This window comes from Scardinius erythrophthalmus (assembly GCF_964197995.2).
Source record: "Scardinius erythrophthalmus genome assembly, chromosome: 6".
Taxonomy (NCBI): Eukaryota; Metazoa; Chordata; class Actinopteri; order Cypriniformes; family Leuciscidae; genus Scardinius; species Scardinius erythrophthalmus.
The window spans coordinates 46,294,695-46,310,921 of record NC_138226.1 but is presented as its reverse complement, the minus strand read 5'-3'; the positions used below and the strand labels follow the sequence as shown (position 1 = coordinate 46,310,921).

At 37.3% G+C, this 16,227-nt stretch overlaps 1 long non-coding RNA gene across 1 annotated transcript; it reads right to left on the bottom strand.

The window, feature by feature from the left end:
- Positions 1 to 809: 809 nt before the first annotated feature.
- LOC308692418 lies at positions 810 to 8,553 on the bottom strand. Its single transcript, XR_014030336.1, has 3 exons — positions 8,411 to 8,553; positions 7,749 to 7,881; positions 810 to 2,170 (listed from the first exon to the last, which is right to left on the bottom strand). It is a non-coding gene; the product is annotated as an uncharacterized lncRNA (long non-coding RNA).
- Positions 8,554 to 16,227: the final 7,674 nt, after the last annotated feature.

The following is a 16,227-nucleotide window of genomic DNA, read 5'->3' as shown; positions in this document are numbered from 1 at the left end:
TTGTTTGCATTGTTTAGGCATTATTTTATTTATTTGAAAGGCAATATTTTTTTTAAAGGAAAGTTGCCCATAGGAGTCTAAAATTAATTTTAAACCTCACACTTGTTCACTATAGGCTTCTGTACTGTGTATGTTTGATTTATGTTGAAGTGTTTGGGACATGGCTTTTAATTGTGAGACTTTTCTTTTTGTAATGAGGCTCTTAAAAATTAGATAAGTTTAGATTTATTAGCCAGTTTATCGGTAACCCGCTTACAAATATAAATAATTATTGGTTATGGTATGCTAGAGGGGATTCCCTAAAGGGGTTTGCAGAACTTCGCGCACTGGATGAGAAGCGCCACGTCATATTTCAGAATCCTGCATTAAAATGGTCCCAAATCTTGGTTTAATGTACATAAAGACTTCATCCTAGTCTGTACAAGTGTACGTTTTACATCCTAGTCTGTCAGATTATTCGTTTTAATATAAGAAACAGTGCTTATAGTATAAGTTAGATTCCAGATATATATTTTTTTAAGATTCATTTTTGATTTAGGATAATCTGGATCACGATTCTGAAAACCAAACTTAAGTCATTTACTTGAGATTCTTACAAAATGTTTATTTATTTGTCTAAAATGTTGTAAATGAGTATTACATTTTTTTACATTTAAATTAATTCATTATGTAAAATTATTTTGAAATGAACGAATAAACATTAGCGGCAGCGTGAAAGCAGGTTAAGGTATTCCGGTGTGATCGTAATGTCAAAGCTTCAATAGACAGCAGAATCATTGTCATTTAGGAATAAGATCGCGTGCGTGTTTGAATCGAGATCGCCATATTTTAATGATTAATCATGCATACATATGGGCCTATAGCCTTTGTATTTTTATATGTCACATTTCTACCAGACTTCAAAAGTAACCCAGGCACGGGCGTCCCCAGAATTCTTGTTTTTTTTCCTGTTTTATTTGGGGTATTTTTTTAAATAAATAAACAAAAGGTGCTGTTTACTAATTGTTCTACTTTCAAAATAAATAAAAAACAACAACAATTGAACAAATGACACATGGATTACGTCTGAATCGAGATCGTAATGTTCATTGCACATTACCTAATGTCGTTTCATTTATAATCTTTCATTTACATTATGTCATTTCACAGAAAGACTGAAGTTTAACTAATATATCACAGCAATCGCTCATTAGCAAAGGAGGTGGTCATGCGTGGCCACAGCAGTCCATATGTACAAAAGAAAAGAAAAAGCCTCAAGACAAAGTATAAAGAGGTTAAGAAAGAAACAGTTATGAAGGTAGACAGTCAGATTTGGTCAACAGTCAAGTAGTTTTGTGTACATAGTCTTAATTTTACACAAACATATTTGCTGGTGCAATTTTAAATAGCAAAGCCATTTATAACTCTTTCCACACAATAAACACTAACAGGGTCTCACATCAGCATGACTTTTTAGGTGTATCTGTAAGTGAAATGATGGCAAAAGCATTATTTTTATTACACTGATCATCACAATTAAATTGTCTTTCCCCAGAGTGAAGTCGCAGGTGATTTTTAAAATGTCTCCTTGTCGTAAACAACTTGCCACATTCAGAACAATGCAATATCTTTCCAGAGTGAGTCTGCAAATGGCGTTTTAGGTCTCTTTGATATTTGAAACTCTCCTCACACCGAGGACACTTGAAGGGCTTCTCTCCAGTGTGAATTCTCATGTGAACCTCGAGGTTTCCATTTTGAGTGAAACACTTCCCACAGTAATTGCAGGTGTACGGCTTCTCTCCAGTGTGAAGTCTCATGTGGGCATTAAGGTTTCCTTTATATGCATAACTGTTTCCACACTGTTGGCAGGTGAAAGGCTTCTCTCCATTGTGAATTCTCATGTGGACTTTAAGGTTTTGTTTTTGAGTGAAACTTTTTCCACACTGTTGGCATGTGAAAGGCTTTTCTCCAGTGTGAATTCTCACGTGGACTTCAAAGTTTCGTTTATGATTGAAACTCCGTCCACAGTGACTGCAGGTGAAATCGCTGTTAGATTTGGTCTTCTGGGCTCCTTTTTTTGAGCAAGTCATTTCAGTCGGTGTAGATTTTTCTCCGATCATGAAATCATGTTTCTCATCTTTCACTTCCATATTATTCAGTTCTTGACTCTCCTCTTTCAGCGCTATCAGGTCTAAAGCAAGAACAGACGAATACAAGTTAACACGGCACGAAGGAAGAGACATGAAAAACAACATAAAGCATAAAAACAGCATGTATAATATATGCACTAAGCTACTGAAAGAGGTGTTACCTGACATCTCAGAACCTCTTCTCAATATTGTAACCTCTTCACATTCTTTAGGACAAAAACCTGCTAGTTATAAAACCTTTTATCCAATACAGCTTGACCAAGGAAAATTGGTTTATTAAAGACTGATGGCAAATCATAGCCTGGTTAAAACCGGACCATTCTCAGTAGTAACTGAGTTATGGTCTGGCAAAGCTTCTTTAATAACTAATTTCTAAAGGGGCGTCACCAACAGACGTCACTCAAATGCCTCTGGGCGCAATTGGAAAGACCTAAAACCAATCAGAGCGATCGTCATCGTGTAAAGCCCGCCTCAACTTTTCTGATTAGTGCCTCGATTTGGACGGATTAGAAATGGGCTTGAATGAGCTCTTTGCCAGACTACTTGCAGAGCAAATCTAAATTTGCCGGAAGTTTGCTAAGCAAATCACCTATTCATGTATAAAATATTAGAAAAAGTGTTCTCTTCAACTATGTCCAGTTCTGCACTGAAATGGTATTTCAGTCAGAATCCGAACCCCATTGTAGCACAGAAACTGTGCGCATTAAAGTTATATCTCACTTGCTGTTAGATCTTTCGACAACATGACATTCTCTTGGATAGTTTTGAGAATAATGTCGGCATTTGTGGACAAGCAGTAGCATGGTTTAGGTCCCATCTATCCAACAGCTACCGCTTTCTTTGTGTAAATGAACAGACGTCTCATCAGACACAAGTATGGAGTGCCACAGGGCTCGGTATTAGGACCTCTGATTTTCTCCTTGTGCATGCCTTCTCTGGGGGACATTATTATTTGATTTCATTATTATATCGATTTTATATCTATGCTATATTGATGATACTTTTTATATTTCTTCACAACTTACTGCACAACTGGAAAAGTTAACAGAGGGTATTGTTGATATTAGGGCTGCATCAGCTAATCAATAAAATACTGGGGGATAAAACAATAATCAATAATAAAACTGATGTTTGAACGGCTTCAGACAGCTTGCCCTAAAATCCCCCAGAAAGGCATATTATTCACGTATGATCAGTGAAGGTGCTGCTAATCCGAGGATGTTGTTTAGAACAATCAACAAACTTCTTATACCTGCAAGAAGTTTGCAACAAATTTCACAAATACTTTAGTGAGAAAGTCCAAAATATCTACAGCTCCATTGCTTCTGGCTCGTCTTGGTTCATCTCATTTTAAAAATGCGCTTTCCACTTCTTTCTCTAATTATTGTTGGCCAGTTACAGCAATATCTGTCCACAAACAATTTACTGGAACCGTTCCAGTCTGGTTTTAGATCAGGACACAGCACTGAGACTGCTATTGTCCGGGTCAAGATTGACCTTCTTACTTCTGCTTGCAGCATTTTAGTCCTGTTAGACATAAGTGCTACTTTCTACACAGTTTGTCATATACCATCCTTTTGTAAAGGTTGCGCGATTGGTTGGGCAACTCTAGTCTTGTGTTTGAATGGTTTAAATCATATCTCACTGATCGTTTTCAGCACGTAAGTCTGGGGAATAACAAATCAGAGGCAACACTAGTTCAGCAGGGTGTACAGCAAGGGGCTGTATTGGGGCCAATACTGTTACAGAGTTCTCAAACCGGTTCCACGGAGGGCCTAGTGTATGCAGGTTTTTGGTCTTTCCCTTCAATTAGTGCCCAATTAAGACCTACACTACCAGGTGAGGGGAGATCTTAACCAATTAGTGACCTACTCAATCAGTTTGGTAAAAGAGAAAACCTGCATACACTAGGCCCTCCGTGGAACCGGTTTGAGACCACTTTAGCACATATATGTTACCTCTTGGTGAATCATAAGAAAGTATGGTTTGGGGTTTCATTACTATGCTGACGATACATAGATCTATGTCAGTATATCCTGATCCTAATCTTGCAATCACTTCTCTTACTCATGGGCATCAGTTTGGTTTGAAATGTGCTGGGGACAGAGACACATTCATTTTTTTTCTCTTTCCGCAGGTCATGTTTTGAAAGACTATGTCCTGTAGCTTACTAATGTAAATAAATAAAAATGTATACAAAAATGTGATGATGTCCGACTCGTTTTATGAAGAAGAAAGCCTTAAGTTTTCAAAAAACATTAGACATATGACCCACTATTCTGCTTCATAAGTACCATGACGTGGTTTAATGCACCTAAGGGACTGTTCGTTTTTTATTTAATGGGCTCATATAATGGCATTTTTTTTAAGTTAATATGGTTCTTTAGGGTCTAAATGAAAAGTTTGTAATATACTTTAATTAAGAATTCTCATTAGTATTGTAAGAAAACACTCATTTTACCTGGTCAAAAACAGCTCTGTTTTCAGCACGCCGTTTCAGTGCATGTGTCTTTAAATGATAATGAGCTTTGCTCACCCCGCCCCTCTGTTCTGTGGGGCATTTTGACACAACACACGTGGAGAGTTGCCTTGACAACAGTTGAGGGTATATTTTGGAGAAAGAATGGCAGCGGGAGTCTCTGAGGACACATCTGTGCAACCAACCGTATCAATCTGAACCGGAGTCAGACCCGGAACAAGATGACGGCCCCGAAGTAGTTCGACAATTAATCGAAATCGGCCCAAAATCAGCCTGATTATCTTTCGGTGTGTACCCAGCATTACACAACTGCTCGTCAGCATATTTCTCTGTTTTTCTATAGACTGCATTGGCTTCCAATACAGGCACATATTGATTTTAAAACATTGATTTTAACATACAGTATAAAGCTCTTCATGGGTCAGCTCCGGCATACCTTATTAACTTCGTCACCCCTTGCATTCCAACTCGTTCTCTATGTTCTTCCGACTCTTTTACTCTTCTTCATTCAAACTGAAGTCTATTGGGTGGTTGAGTATTTTCCACTTCACCTCAAGGGTTATGAAATGCTCTCCCATCCACAATTAGAAACTCGCCAACACTGGAGTGCTTCAAGAAGTCCCTAAGACTCATCTTTTTAAAGCTGTTTATTATGCTTGAGTACTTGATTACTTCTGTACTTTTTTATTTTATTCCTGTTTTTTTTTTCCTTTTATAATTGTTTGATGTCTTTGCTATCATTATCCTGTGTAGCGCTTTGGGTTTGAGAAAAGCACAATATACCCTAAAATAAAATGTATTATTATTTATTAAAGGTGGGATCAGTAGTTTTTTAAATAAGCTGTTGGCCAATGTTGATATTTGAAATCAACCCAAACAAACACACCCCTCCTTCATTGCTCCGTCTCCAAAACTCACCCTCCAATCCTAACAGCCCTGCTCTGAGTCGGTCTCGAACCTCGATCCCTGAGCAAGCGAGTCGAGAGCACTAACAATGACGCTAAACACCGCATTCACCGCAGTCGTCAGCGTGACTCACACTAGCTGGCCTCCGTTACACACGCAATCCAAGAGAGGATGTCTGTTTATCATAGCAGAAGCGCAACAGAATAATGCTTCATGAAAAATAAAGCTCAGATGATGAACAAATGAGAAGGAAGCACAAAAGTGAATGTAGAGTAGACAATAGTAATTACAAACAAGAGTTGGTTGTTAGTTGCCAACAGCACAGCAGCTCCAGACACACAATGACACTCAAACACAGTGTTACTCTCGTGTGGACCCAAATCAAAGCAACCTCCGCGTCTGTTTTCAGGCCTTCCCTAATTCTGCAGTCTTTCTTCAGTTCAAATCTCCCTCTTGCTCGTTCTCTCTCCTCCACCTTCATGCCCCCTAATGCTGATTGGCTACACGTTTGTTGTTGTGTCGGACCGACTAACATCCAAACAGCATATTTCAAAGACTACTGATCCCTGAAGGGCACGGAGTTAGCGGCTGCAGAACCCAAGCTTCTCTAAAAATGGCAATGCGTCATATTCAGTGCTTCAAACAAACTCATAAGAATACAGATTAAAATGTGCTTGCCCTGTTAGGTTCTTTGGCAGATGCAGGCACTACAATATATATATATTTATATAAAAAATATATATAAAAAAAATTATATATATATATATATATATATATATATTTTTTTTTTTTTTTTTATTGTGGAAAATGACCATTTAATATGGCCTCAACGGATGACTATGCATTTATCCTAAAAACAAAATGATGCATTATGCATACACATAAAGTATAGCAATAACTTGTGAAACAAATGTATTGTAAGGCATACATTTATTCCTTTTGTTAAGATTTTAGTAAAATTGATAATATTTGCATTATCTAAAACTATTTCTAAAACTATTTACGGTTTCTGCTTGCCTCTTATGTTTTTTCTGCTCTTGTTGTTCCTCTTTTTTCAGTCATTCTGCTTGTTAACAGCAGGTGTTCATCACTAATGCTCAATCATCACTTAATTTATCATTTATCTAATTTAGCCTAACTACCACACTACTTCAGTGTTACGTTAAAGTTCTATATTGGGACCATATGAACACTAATATGTTTTTGTTTCATCTGTCCACATTTTTGCGTTTTTGTCAGCGGAGATGGAGCTTTTTGAAAACGCTCTCCTGACCTGATAAATTTGAAAGCGCTGTAGTGTGGACTGTGAAAACCATGAGACATTTTTTGTAATTTGATGCATATTGTACCCATAGATACCTATGGTTATTCTGGCATTGTTGTGCCTGCTTTATACTTTCATAGTGTTGTTAAAGAGAAGTGTTCCGTACAGTCTTCATATTGCATTCCTGCAAAGATGAGTGAAAATTTACTCGCAATTGCTGTTCTGCGGCAAAACATGAGGACAACTGCGTTTAAGTCATGAGTGTGACCTGTGAATGACTGAATGGTGAGATATTTTGCTAATAAAATGATAGTGCCAGAAGAATAGCGTGATAACTTTATTATGTCTGCTATCTCGGTATCATCTTCTGAACTTTTAGAATGTTTATGCATGGTAAGTAAGCTGACTTAACAATTTCAGATGTTTCGCTTGAAAACGCTAGTGTGGACGGAGAGCGTTTTGAAATGAAAATGCCATTTTCAAATGTATCCGTAGCCTAAGCAGTGTTCATATAACTTTAAGAATTTTCCTCTCTATGGTCTGTGAATCTTTGCATCCAATCCTTTTCCTTTTTTAGCGCAATTTTCCCCCGGAAATTGCGCTTGTTAACTCATGATTTCTGTTCTGTTCTGTTCTGTCTGTGCGCACCAATCTTGCACTTCTATCTACTCCTCAACAAGACCACCTAGAGACTTCGGGTTTTCGGCATTATGTTAAGGAAGGTCTAATCTCGGGAACGCACAAAAAAAAATACATGAAAAGATTTACTATCTCTAAGTGTTGTGATCCCATGAGGTGAGAAAATTGCGCTAAAAAACTCACCGAGTTTTTATTACTTGTTTAAACCAGAAATCTTGCATCTTCTTTAATGGTTCTATCACTGACAAGTAGAATAAACTAATTTTCCTTAGGCGTATACAAGCTTCTTATTTCACTGAAAATCATAGAAATTACAGAGAATGAAACTAACCTGTTTGTTCCTCGGTTTCTTCATGTTTCACTAGGAAAGCTTCTTCAATATTTATGTCTTCACTCTCCTCTTTAATAAACGCCATCTTTATAATAGTGTCACGTGGATCTCAGATGTTTCTCCAGGAGTTGTCCTGTGTGTTTGGACAATTTATCATGTTTAAGATGAGAATAATTAACAGAAAGAGAAATAAATCCACAGTAAATCTCTGAGTGCGTCTCAATCAGCTCTAGTTCAGTAGTTCAGCGCACTGGTGAGGGAGTCAGTCAGAGGGAGAGTTAATGGACTTAAATAATCTGACTAAGTTAGCTAAAAAAACAAAACACTCAAACCATAAATTCTACATCTTATTTAGGTATGATTTATATTAGATATTTAAAGATGTTATTTTTAACAATATACACTTTAATTAAAAATGTTCTAATGGTTTATAAAAGTTGTCATTACACGTTTGTATTCTCGTTATAGTTGCAATGTTTTGAATCAGCTGGTTTCGTCAGCGGTGATTCGACCAAAGGAATCGTTTTGTGAAGCTATGGATTCAAATGACTCGTAGTTTCGAAAAGCTCCGTTTCTCCATCACTTCTTGTGATGAATTCGTGTACGATAAACTGATTCACGATTTAGGGAGCGAAATGAGAAGTACCCTTTCTGTTACTCACGTGTGGATGCGTATTACTCACAAAATAACCTTCATTAATGCAGTGTTACGCTCAATAATCATTCATTCATTTTACATTGCTTCATTCAGCTGCATCACAAACGCAGGAGCGCAGCGCACCCGTATGATGTCACAGCGTCACACCAAAATAAAAGTCCTGTTCGCTCGCAAACAAAGCGCATTCTTGGTGAAATACACATTTACCGGTATATGTATTTTGTCCAGTGATGTGTTAATAAAATATCTAAAATCTACCAATTAAAACAGATTTAGAACTATATTTTTAACTAGCCATCTTTTCCTGAAAGAATAACAAAACATATGCATAGGCCTATTTGTTTGTTCCAAACATTAGATGTTATATATAAACTATGGTAACACATTAGTTTAGGGTTCAATTCTCACTATTAACTAGTTGTTTGTTAGCATCCATATTACTAGGATATTGGTTTATTACTAGGGGAGCGGGGCTCAACCTAACGCTTTTAGACTTTCTCAGTTTGTGTAAACCTACTTAAGGTTCAGAGTATTTTATTTTCCCCCGCATTAATTTTCCACATGTCTAGTAAAATTATGTGTAAAACATCTCCTTCCTGCGCTTCAATGGACAAATTCACTCAAAATTAAAAAGGCCTGTCTCAACGAGTATCCTAGTAAACATAGTGGGTTATGTCTTAGGTGAACTTAGGTACTTAGGGTATGTCTTAGGTATTGTGCCTGTTATGAGCTATTCACTTTCACACTGTAGCTAAAATATGTTACTTTGAACACTCTTTATATCACAGTCCTGCAAACATGACACAAAATGTACTCATTTGCTCATTTACATTTTGCTGTCCTGCGGTAAAACATGAGAGAAGTCTCGTTTTAGACCAAAAATATAGGCTAATGAGCCATTCCACCGAAAGGGTGACATTTGCCTGTTGTAACTTTTTAAAATTAAACTAATTTATTATCTTTTTTCAACACTGAATCTAATAACACACACATTACACTATTGAAAATGTATATTGGTCAATCTCAGGTAACTTTATTTCATTTTTTACAAGGTTTCAACGTGGGAGATGGATGCATTTTTCTCAGTCCTGTTACCAAAAATCAGGTGTCTTTTAAAAAGTTTGTTTAAAAAAAAATGGCAACTAATTTCTTTGTTTTACTCTCACAAAAGTGTTGATTTTAAAGAAATGGTAGATTGCATGTTTAATTAATTGACATTTCTCACTAAAAATCACAATATATGCACACAAGGTGTATAAAAAAATGCAAAGCCATTTTTTCATTTTAAAGGAGACCCAAACCTTAAATTTATAAATGTTTTAGCATGTAATTAATTAAACTGTTGGATAAATGATAAACATAACAAAATTGAGAAAATCAGTGGTTTAACTTGATTTTTTAGAGAAAAACAATTTAATAACAGGAATGAAAATTGCATAACAGGAATGAACGTAACAGGAATGAACGTAACAGGAATGTATCCATGTGTGTGTAGCTTGTGTGTGTGTATAGCTTGTGTGTGTGTGTGTGTGTATGGAAGTAAAATAATGTCAAATGTTTTTGAAATAAAAAAGCCTGTTGAATTGCACTACTTGAAATAAATAGGCATTGCATTAACCATGCTTGCATTTTAATGCATTGTATTTTTAGGGCTTGCATTTTTATGGGCTGAAATTCAACATGGTTGAATATTTAAGCTGTGAATATTTCAATTAAAACATTTCAAACACATTTTCATTATTAAAAATTCAATAATCCACATTCACCTTTCATATTTCACAATTCACTTCCAAAATTTTCAAACTGTTTAAAAATACAACCTATAATATTCAACAGGCAATTTTCGGTCCATTTTATTTCACTTTGCAAATTCGCTTCCACAAATTCAGTGGTTCAAATTCGACAGTAAATTCAACATTGACATCCAGGAACTGCAGGAAAAGCAGTAGATTGCCGAGCATACAGTCCATCTGCTGTTAGTCGACCTCACCAGCAGGAGGTGCAAAAGCGCGTTTTGTTGACGAAGACCAGCAACAGTTAGGCCTGTCGAAGTAGTCGTTCATCCGGATTACTTTGTGTGCTGAGGGGTATTGCACAAAAGCAAGATAAGGGATTAAGCTGGGATTTTTCCAGTTATCCTGGCTGAATTTAGCCCTGACTCGGTTGCATGAAGGGAGGCTAAATTAATCTACATTAAGTTACTATGGAGATTTACACTTTGCAGCTAGCCTGCTCCGGAGCAGGCTAACAACCAGGCTAAGATTAATCCTAGTGATTTATCGGCTAGTTCCTCCCTAAATCCTACTAGATATTAATGTGTTTAGTCACTTCATGGTCCTGCATTAAAATACTAGATATACTTCATTCATCTAAGTATGCGAACTGTTATTTTAGTTATTACTGAAAACTGCTGTTCATTTCACTGTCAGAGGTTGGATGAATATATATATATATATATATATATATATATATATATATATATATATATATATATATATATATATATTAGAGGTGGGCATAGATTAATTTTTTTAATCTAGATTAATCTAGATTAATTTTGAAATTAATCTAGATTAATCTAGATTAAAATGGCTCATTTGAATTCTGCCGAAGGCATTCAGAATATGTGTGCTACCCAAATAATGACTATAAAAGTAAGTCTTTGAGAACGGGTTTCTCAAGTCAGGTGGCGCATTAGACCAGGGGTTCATCTCCTGTTTCCAAAATGCATCACAAACTGCTTGAGAAAGCTGTTCTACTCATAGACTGTAAAAGGTTACTACTGTACTGTTACCGTCCGTAGGCAACATTAGGTAGGCCTATGTCATTATCAACTACTATAGGCTATCAATTAGGGATGGGCGATATGGCCTAAAATCCATATTGTGATATACATTGCAGCCTCTTGCGATAACGATATTATAATAAAACCATTTCAGAACAGGTTACACAGACCCTGCTAAACAACTGCTAAATGTTTTTTTTTAAAGGGTGCATGTAGTTTTGAGAACATATATTGTGCAAAACTGTAAGTATACAACATAATTTTGCAGATAAATACAATTTAAGTACACTAACTGCAGAGACTTAAGTAGGTCTAATGTTTATTATGGCTTGGATCTTATAAAACCCCAAATTTAAAATTAGAATATTTTAACTGATGTCTTTTCAGTTAAAAAGAAACACAACAACGATTCTTTAAATCGGGCGCAGACAGAGATTATGTTCTACACCAGGGGTGTCAAACTCATTTTCACTGAGGGCCACTTCAGCATTATGGCTGCCCTCAAAGGGCCGGTTGTAACTGTAAGACTTTTAAAATGTTAATATATTGTCTGTTTATTTGATTGTTACTTATTTAAGTTACAAATATTGTATATGCATTTGCAGGGGTGTTTCTAGGTTTTAAAAACATAAGGGGATGAGCCCGAAACATGAGGGGCTGGGTAATAATGATTTGATACAGAGAATAATGTATTATTGTATATGCAGGGGTAGACTGGCTCAAAAATTATACTATAGCCACACCAGCACACATTACCACACAGACACACTCATTCAAATGTAAGGTAGTTAGGGGGGTTCGGGGACATGCTCCCCTGAGAAAATTTGGATTTCTCGGACCTACATATGTGCATTTTAAGGTGTTTAAAGGCCAAAAATTTGGATAACAATAGCTTTAAAAGCATGTCAGTGGGCAGTAGCATACATTATTTGTCAAGATAACAGATTCTTAAAAATGAGAATGAGGATAAATATTGCAATGAATGATCCACACTACAAAATGGAAATGCAGAATGTTTCTGCTTATTGTTGACAATACACAATCACATATTCAAAACAAGAATGGCCTTAAATAAGAAATCTTTCAAGGATTATTTTGCATAGATGTTACATTTCAATCAAAACCCAGTGCAATCTTTTTGTGTCCAGAGGCAAATTTGCACTTTATATTACCATTATAGATTGGTTTCAGCTACTTGTTTCTTTCCTGAGTTAATCAATGTTTTTGGCACTAATCAGTTTAAAGTTCAATTGTTCACTCATAAAGACAGTCACTTGTCGCCACCTACTGGCTTAATGATGCAAGTGGCACAAACACAGACAAGCGGAGTGATACAAATGGTGAATAATACTGGTACATATTATATTAAATATTATGTAATATATTTAATATATTTAAATAAATATATTATTATATTAAAATAATATAAAATATCAATATATTATTCTTCAATCAGTTCTATGCAGCAGAATCAGATTTAACAGATTTATTTTTTGACCAATTGTCAAAATAAAGTATAGTCCTACAAAGATATTTTATCAGAGCATGAGCAGAGCAGGGAGAACGAGAGGATCGTGATTCGTGTAATTTTACCAGTGTTGCCCAGCACGGCTATACACACCATTACAGCACAGTAGTGCTATTGCAAAAAGAAACAAGTCCAGATAAATTTCATGTTGGCACGTTTTTTTTTAGCGGACTTTGCCTTTCCGGTGAGCGTGAGCAGAGCTCGCATCACACACACACACACACACACACACACACGGAGGACGTTGCTTGCGGAACATTGAGCAGAACGCGCTGTGAACACGGAGCGGAGAGCACAGCGCACACACACAGCGGAACGCGCTTAGAAGTTATGCATCTTCGGAAGCGGACTCGCACGCAAAGTCATAAAACACGCTGAGCCAGAGTCAAACCATCGCCGAACACGGAGGGGCGCGGCGGCTTTTTAGTATCTTTCAGCCAAAAAACGAAAATTTTCGGCAGCCTAAATTTCGTTGCATCCCTAATTTTAAGACACCCATATGCTCTCGCGGGCCATATAAAATAATGTGGCGGGCCGGATTTGGCCCGCGGGCCTTGAGTTTGACACATGTGTTCTACACCACTCAGATATATTGGGAATAATACGCGCGCTGGTATTCAGTGATATGTTTCGTTTTGAATTTGAGGTGGTAGAACGGATTAGTCGTGTGTTAACTTACCGAACTGTTACACCACACAGTCTACGTCGGACGGCTTAAATCCGAACCAAGTCCAAATAATAGATGTTGCACCGATCTTTTACACCAGCACTTTCAGCCGTGTTTACTTAAGATGACGACGAATATGATGCGTTGCAGCCGGGTGTACCTCGCGGCCGCGGGTAGATTGCGTCATCATAGCTTGTGTAGCTTGAGCCAGCTCACAACCCAACTTGGAGAATAGATTAACGGCGATATTTTTTTTATCGCGCGATAAGAGTCTCGCGTTAACGCAGCGCGTTAACGCCGATAACGGCCCACCACTAATATATATATATATTATTCGAGATTTAAAGCTTTTATTGTCATACACCCAGTGAGGAAAGCAGATTTTCCTGAGCAATTATTACTTTGCTGTCCACAATGAATGCCAACACAGTGCAAAAGAACTATACTATACAATATGAGGAATAGAATATAGACTATGTATATCTATATATGCAAGTATAGAGTAGAAATGTACTGTTGAATGAGAAAAAATATCAATATATTATATTTTATTGCAGTTGATGAGATAAGAAATGGCTCATGAAGTTGCAAATGTGGTTTCAATTAAGTCCGTAACGAGGTCAATATGTAGTATATATAGACTAAAGATTTGTGTGTTTCCTATTCACAATGGCTTGCCCTTTGTTGGATGATGTAGTTGATGAGGAAGTTTTAATACTCAGACGAGCATTCAGGCAGGAAAGAGTCTTCCGAGATAGGGCAGACCCATTGGCCTTTTCAGACGAATATCTGACTGAGAGGTACAGATTCTCAGGTGATGGCATCAGATATTCGTGTAGGCTGCTGGGTCTCACTGTCCCACAGATGGTCTGCGTAGCACTGCGATTCTTTGCAAGTGGCATGTTTCTGTATTCTGTCGGTGGTGCAGAAAACCTCAATAAAGCCACTATTTGCCGCACAATAAGAAATGAAAGTCTGGCATTGAAATCTCTTGTGCACATATTTATCACCTTCCCTGGTCACAGAAGATTCATCCACATCAAGGAGGAGTTCTACAAGATTGCAGGTAACATGAATAATAACAGATTACTACAAAATGTTACATTAGCACAGTCACAGTATGACACTCATTATTTTGTGTTACAGCTTTTCCTAATGTAATTGGTACAGTGGATTGCACCCATATTCGTATCCAACGCCCCTCAGGGGCACATTATCACAAATTTAGAGGCAAAGTGGCCTGGCTCAGTCCATGACTCCAGAATCTTTCGGGCCAGTAGAATTTACCAGAGACTCTCTCTAGGTAAGCCACCCCATTGTTTTTAAGCACCTTGAACGTCAAGAGTACAGTACTTGTAAGAATTATGTTTTGTATTCGCAGCTGAGTTCTCTGGTGTGCTGCTGGGGGACAAAGGCTATGCCTGTGAGACATTTCTGATGACTCTCCTTACAGACCCCCAAACCCCAGCACAGCAAGCTTACAACCATGCCCATGCCAAAACCAGGGCTCGAATTGAAATGACCTTCAGCCTCCTGAAATCACGATTTCAGTGCCTGCACCACCTGAGGGTCTCCCCAGACAGAGCATGTGACGTGACTGTTGCCTGCACAGTGCTGCACAATATTGCCAGCCTAAGAAAAGAAAGGGCTCCCAGAGTTGCTTTGGATGTTGATTGGGACAATGCTGCCATATTCACAGATAACAGAAATGGTAGACTTGTTAGAGAACAATACATTGCAAATTATTTGATTTAGCCCATCCCTTAATAAAGGATAATGTAGGCTATATAACTTTTTCATGTATACATGCATTTTATTTGGCATTGGTAGCACACACTGTCGTTATCTTCCCAAATTCTAGTTCCACTTCACTGGATCAATAACTATAAAGTGTACTTGACATTCATAAAAAAAAAAAAAAGTTACAAGACCACAATGGTTTTGGAATATGTTTCTTTTATTATTTTGCTTTGGAGAGAAAAGATTAGGATGATTAATACATTGTGTTACAGTCATGGTTACAGTATGAACTGAAGTCACTTACTTCTCTTTCTAGTTTCTGGATTTCCAGTTCTAGTTTCCTCAGTGTCTTGCGTTTAATTTGCATCTCAATGTCCATGTCCTGCAGCTTTCTTTTGTTCACATCAATCTTGACTTCTGTCAGCTCGATCTGTCTCTTAAGATGCGTTGTGTAGAGATATCTGACGGTTTGTGAATTCTGTGAACACCTTTTAGTTAGCATAGCAGAATTTTTGCATAATGTAAATTTACTTTAGGCAAAACTGACTATGTTACCAGTCTGCTTATCAGGCTGCCCAATGTCAGGATCCTGTAACAAATTATATTTTCTATTAGTACCACTTCCCTGACTTCTTATCTATTATGAACTTAAAAAAATGTGTCTATTTCCACAAAATTGACATGATACCTCGAGCCTTCTGGAGTCCAGCGACACGGCCTCATCATCGGCAGAAGTGCACTCCACTGCTGTAGATGTGGCTTCCCTCTGCCATATTCAATACTTGTATTGATATTTTTGACAGGACATGCAAAGCCTATGATTTAATAAAGAGTACTCACCGGCGAATCATAGTCTGGAGGCTCCAAAAGTGTAAGGGTGTTACCAGCCACTGCAAGGTAAGGCAAAGTCACACAGTCCACATAACAAAATGGATTTCAATATTTTCCATGTGCAGTAGTATGGCAATAATGTACCTTGTATGAAGAGGCCAGTATCCCTTGGGCCAGAGTCAGTGGCCACTCCCTGGATCCCTTCAATCACTGGCTTCCCTTTATTTAAGTCCAGGGCCAGCTCCTCTGCTGTGGTGAAGTCTTGGGTTG